The following is a 6,994-nucleotide window of genomic DNA, read 5'->3' on the forward strand; positions in this document are numbered from 1 at the left end:
GAAGACAAAAGAGCAAGAAATTCTAACCTTAACAATTGCTTATCTCTGAAATGTAGGTTCCATATATAATGCTTTGTCACCTATATCTATTCTCGTAAATCAAATTATCAACGCCCATGATGAGCTCTTTTTTTCCCTTTCAATGTAAAACTCACAAAGGTTTAAAATCAAATATAGTTCAATAATTGTTATATATATATATTAAATTTAGGAGACTCATGATTGACTTCCCTCTTCTACCTCTGAACAAAAGAACCACGGCTATTATATTGCATTTGTTAATGTAAATAGGACAAAAGGAAAGAAAGGAATTCCCCACTCCCCAACTCATCAGGGTTTTATAGAGAGAAAAAAGGAAGGAAAAATAGTAGGGAAAATAAAAAAAAAAAAAAACAATTTTTTTTTATTGAAAGGAAAAGGGGAAAGGAAAAAAAAAACGGATTTGTGTGGAAAATACTTTTTAAACATTTGATCCATTTTGTTTTCCACTCAAATTGGGAGAAGAAAAGTAAAAAAACAATGTTAATTTTTTCATTTTCCCTTAATATTATTTTTTCCCTCTAATAATTTTTTTAATATAATTTTATTTATTAAATATAGATATAATAATAAAAATGCAATAATTTTCTCTATTACTTTTTTTTTTCTTAAAACATGAAAAATAAATGGATCACTTTCTTTTCTTTTCTTTTTCACGAAAATTTTACTTTTTTTTAATAGTTTACTCAATTTTCTTTTTCTTGGCTTTCCTTTCTGCAAAACAAGCACATCATGTGATGGTTTAGTGGAACTTCAGTTTGTTTTGGGATTCGTCCGAAATCCAAATGATGCCGGTTATAGTCCAGCAGCAAAGCATTGAAAAGCCCAGCCTCACAAAAGTCCAGTACGAATACGCAAATAATAGTTGAGAAGCTCGACTACAGCTTGCATGACAGCCTTTAGCCCAATTAGGGATAGTCACGAATTTTTTAACCAGTATCGATGCTGATTTTTATACAATTTTCATTGGTTTCACTGTTACTCTCACTTACATCTGCTTATACGTTGTGGGTTTTGACTTCTGAGATGCTTCCCTTTCTCTAATTCCAATTCCATATTTGACCACACTCAATAGAATCTTCGCACTTCATCAGTAAAGATAAAAGCATCATCGACAATGGTATGAACGCATAATTTGAGTTGCAGCAGAAAGTGTTCGCTTACGTAGCAATTAGCATAACTGGGGCTGCATTATTATTTTTTTCACTTTATCCATTCATCAATTAATTTAATTTTTTCTGAATTGAAATTCAAATCAATAATGGAAACTTACCCACGTGGTCAAGTTATATTTGGTCATTAATTTGATAGTGTAGCTAAGGTTTGATGGTTCTTTCATCATCACTTCAACTGCTAATTAACAGCTAATGTTAGTCCATTTCTAATTTCCAAGTAAAATAGTTCGTCTTCCTTTCTTGAGCAATTGAACCATTACAAGTAGTTTTGATGGTTCAACTATGAAAATAATATATGTTTATGGCGTTGCAGAATTGAAGACCGTCAAGTGGCAACTATGTATTGTTGTGTAAAGTAGTTGGAGATAAAATATCAAAACAGAAACGGCAATATTAGCCAAAACTTTAATTTCAAAGTTTAAAATTAATGGAAAATAAGCTAACAATTCGTATTCCTTACGAAACCGAGTTAGGAGGTAGCCCAACGATACTTGCACATTAAGCCCAACTTTACTATTGGCTTTGTGATTATTGTTTCTTTCGATTACCGTAGTTATTTGTGATTATAGCCCAACGATACATGCACATTAAACAGAGGCCGTTTGCAAATACCCTCATCATGAAACACTATAGGGAAACATATAGCTCTACATAATAATTTTTTATTAGTCTGTAATCTGTAATTTACAGTACAAACATCGAAAACATTGTATAGTTATTACGGTACATCCCAACAGACTAAGTTTCCCAATTTCTTATCTCTCTTAAATCCACTGATATCATAGACTCACTCTGACTGGCCTATCCACCGATGACTAACAACAGCGATACCCTCACCCCTATCTAGAGCGGCTATACTGTCATAACTCATCTTTTTGTACTCATGCTTTGTGCTAAATAGGCACACCACCTAGCTCCATACTGACAGAAATATAGAACTCCTTGGAGTACGTATCCCCATGAGAGATCTCAATACATTTGCTAGCTCTAGTTCACATCACCATGTACTCCACAAAAATTGAAACACTTAAACTGAATCACTTTTACACTACCCAAGGAAAATGTAGAGTCTAGAAATAAGGAATTATAGAAAAAGACGAAATAGGAATCTATACTTCGCATGTGATAACCTCAAGTATATATTTTCTCATGAATCTAGAGCCTAAGCTCTGATACCAACTTTGTCACTACTCAATCCCATGGGCCGAACTGGCATTAGGATCTGGGTTGGCATAAAGCCCCTGAGGTCCGTACTAAGCCTTACTATTCTCAAAACCATAACTAGAGCCAAAATTAAGGCCCAATATGCAAATAAAATAAAATAAAATATTATATTTTTATTCGAGCCAACCCAACCCGATAACCATCAGAGACTAAAGCTAGGGAAGCTCAGCTCAACCCTAATATCATCATTTACAAACTATTTAAATATCATAAAAAAATTTTATTTATTAATACCAAAAATACATAACCCAATGTCACAGCGGAGTACTAGCTATTAAACAGATAATTAAATAAATAAATAAGTAGAAATAAGAAATTATTAAACTAAAAAGCATAACCTACGAAGGAAAAATACAAGTTAGACTCAAAAAAATAAACACTTTCCTCCTCTAATATGGAAAAAATATTTAAACAGCAATGAGCGTTTGACTCAAAGAATTTTGCTGTTAATTATAAATGCAATTTCCATAACTATCTGAGACTAATGCAATCCTACTATGAAATACACATCCAATATGTAAAACAAGTAATTCATCCAATATTTGCACGATAAGTTAATTTGAAGCTACTCACACACCCAGCATATCACATCAACATATATATATATATATATATATGGGAGTTGTTCCCCTATACAGCTCTTTTAATCCAATATCTGTTAGCGATGTCAACTCAAGCTAGACTTTCACTTAATAATCCAAATGCGGGGTCAGCGAGATCAATTTAAAGCCGTACTCACCCTAACGTATCCACAAAAAGGATCGGGTCCCAATGAGTCAAGCTCCAGTTGTTCTACCCATCCTACCCATATTCAATATCACACCACACGCACGTTGACACACGCACACAGTTCCAAATTATCCTCAGGACGGCAATCACAAATAAATAGCAATAATTAAATATGCAGCAACCAAAATACCCCTAATATATTAACTATATATGTATGTAATTAAATATTTATAAATTACATAAGCAGCCATATATATAATTAATATTGAAATTGCAAAAATATTAAATATCCAACTCACAGACTAGTCAACTGGACTGCAGTTGGTCCTGCTAGAAGGAGAAGACGGCCGGTACCGATTACCTAAACATATGCACTGACCTTTATCAAAAGACTGACAGAATTAAATAATTAATTTAAACCATATAATCAAAATAAATTCTAAGATATTGTCGAAATTTCGGCAGAGTTTCCCTTATAACTGGACCTAACCCCCTGCAAAAAAATTCAACCAACAACAATGACACAGGGCCTCAAGCCCACAAAAATAATTATAATGTCCATATGGGGCCTATAAAAATCCTAATATAGGTCTAATCCTCCAAACTTCAGTTCGAATTTCTAACTTGTCTATAGTCTAAATAATTATTTTTAGCACTTTAAAAATTATAAAAATATTTTTGGAGGTCCTCTACATTGTCCTTGTATTAATTAAAATTATTTTACTTAATTTTACTAGGTCAAGAATATTTTACAAATTTATTAGCTAGCTTAACCAAGTTAAAAATTACACAACTTAAGTTCGGGACTACCTTTGCAAATTCTGCGACATGGAATGCATCCAAAATGTTTGAAAATGCTATGATCGACTATAATATTGATTATGTTTCGGGACGGGCCGCCGAGCAACCGGATCAGGTTGAAAACTCGGTCTCAGGCGCTGGTGAGCTATCATTGATTTGATCGTACCTAAACAAAGCCCAAAAATTATTAATAATTATTATATAATTATATTTAATTTTTGGGTGGCAAAAAGTTAAAATCTCACCAAGCAATTTGGATCTTCTGATAATCGTCTTTTTTAAACAGTGTCCGATCGAAGCAGGGTGAGTCCCATCTCGAAGGTCTTGATGCGTTGAGTCTATCGGTGGCCTCGGATCGTTCTAGATTTGATCAAAAAGCTTAAAAAACTCGAAATTTCTTTTCTCCATGTATCGCTCATCTAACCACCAAATGCTGCAAAATTAGTATCAAAAGAAAACTTTCGGAATAAACTTTCCAACGCCACCTGAATCGCCTTGATCGAACGTCGGATTAAGCCAATATCGCACCTGAAAGAGGCTGCCTACGCGCACATGTCTTTCTCTCTCATCCCTCTTTGCCACCGCTTATAGTGGTCCTAGCCGCCATTCATGGCTGCTAGAGGGTCACTGGTCACTATGGGTCTGGTTTGGGTGGCTTGCCGATGGTGATGGTGGTTGGTCGGAGCAAAAAGAAATAAAGAAAGAGGGAGAAGTGAGAGATAGAGAGAGAAAGAAGATGAAGACGGAGGGAGGGGGGGAGGAGGTTCCTGCCGTTTTGATTTTTTTTTTTTAAATTGTTGCACTAAAACACTGCCCAATTACAGCAATGTCACTTCAATCAACTTATATATATATATATATATAGTTTTAACTTTTAAATATATAATATTTTATTAAAATATAATTATTATTAATATTTGAAATAAACTCTTACTTAATAAACTAATTCAACATAATAATAATAATAATAATAATAATAATAATAATAATAATAATAAATTTAAAAATGTCAAAACATATTACTATAGTCTAAATTCAATAATCCAAAAGATTAAATCTAAAACTTCATAATAATCTCATAAAATATATTAAAATAATAAAATAATATTTAAATATTATATATAAAAAAATATAAAATTTATATTTTAAAATTCAGATTATTACACTACATAATACCATGAAACTTCACATCGGCTTCGAATCCAACAGAGAAACAGCGGCAATGGGCTCTCAACATCATATTTGTGCCTTCCCCATAAACCCACCAAATTGCCCCCAGAGGCACCACCAGCAAGCTTAACTGTTACCCATGCTATACCAAAACAAAGAAAATGCTCAAGTCTCTCAAGATCCCTCTCTATTGCCAATTCTGACCTACAAAATCACAATAACCATATCTACAAATCGCCCAAAAATTGGAGAGGGAAGACCCACTTTTGAGTAGATGAATAAGAGGAGGTCCTCCTACCCTTGAGGGGCAAAGAAGGCCACTAACGCTGGCAAGAAATGAGAGATTGAGCCCTAATTGGAAGACAAAAGAGCAAGAAATTCTAACTCCAACAATTGCTTGTCTCTGAAATGTAGGTTCCATATATAATGCTTTGTCACCTATATCTATTTTTGTAAATCAAATTATCAACGACCATGATGAGCTCTTTTTTTCCCTTTCAATGTAAAACTCACAAAAGTTTAAAATGAAATATAGTTCAATAATTGTTATATATATATATATATTAAATTTACGAGACTCATGATTGATTCCCCTCTTCTACCTCTGAATAAAAGAACCACGGCTATTGTATTGCATTTGTTAATGTAACCAGGACAAAAGGAAAGAAAGGAATTCCCCACTCCCCAACTCATCAAGGTTTTATAGAGAAAAAATGGGAAGGAAAAATAGTAGGGAAAATGAAAAAAAAATTTCTTGTTTTATTGGAAGGAAAAGGGGAAAGAAAAAAAAAGAGAGGATTTGTGTTACTTTTTGAACATTTGATCCATTTTGTTTTCCATCTAAATTAGGCGAAAAAGAGTGAAAAATAATGTTAATTTTTTTATTTTATCTCTAAGTCATTTTTTTCCTCTAATAGTTATTTTTTAATATAATTTTATTTATTCAATATGAACATACTAATAAAAATACAATAATTTTCACTTTTTTTTTTCTTAAAACATGAAAAAAAAAAATAGATCACTTCTTTTTCTTTCCTTTTTCACGAAAATTTTACTTTTTTTTTAATAGTTTTACTCAATTTTCTTTTTCTTGGCTTTCCTTTATACAAAACAAGCACATCATGTGATGGTTTAGTGGATCTTCCGATTGTTTTGGGAGTCGTCCGAAATCCAAATGATGCCAGTTATAGTCCTGCGGCAAACCGAAAAAAAAGCCCAGCCTCACAAAAACCCAATACGAATACGCAAATAATAGTTGAGAAGCCCAACTACACCTTACATGACTGCCTTTAGCCCAATTCGAGTTAGTCTCGAATTTTTGAACGAGTATCGATGCTGATTTTTATGCAGTTTTCATTGGTTTCACTGTTACTCTCACTTATATCTGCTTATACGTTGTGGGTTTTGACTTCAGAGATGCTTCCCTTTCTCTAATTCCTATTCTATATTTGACCACACTCAATAGAATCTTCGCACTTCATCAGTAAAGATAAAAGCATCATCGACAATGGTATGAACGCATAATTTAAGTTGCAGCAGAAAGTGTTTGCTTACGTAGCAATTAGCATAACTGGGGCTGTATTATTATTGTTTAACTTTATCCATACATCAATTAATTTAATTTTTTCCGAATTGAAATTTCAAATCAATAATGGAAGCTTACCCACGTGGTCCAGTTATTTGGTCATTAATTTGTTAGTGTGGCTAAGATTTGATGGTTCTTTCATCATCACTTCAACTACTAATTAACAGCTAATGTTAGTCCATTTCTAATTTCCAAGTAAAATAGTTCGTCTTCCTTTCTTGAGCAATTGAACTATTACAAGTAGTTTTGATGGTTCAACTATGAAAATAAT

Source organism: Hevea brasiliensis, chromosome 16, assembly GCF_030052815.1.
Source record: "Hevea brasiliensis isolate MT/VB/25A 57/8 chromosome 16, ASM3005281v1, whole genome shotgun sequence".
NCBI lineage: Eukaryota > Viridiplantae > Streptophyta > Magnoliopsida > Malpighiales > Euphorbiaceae > Hevea > Hevea brasiliensis.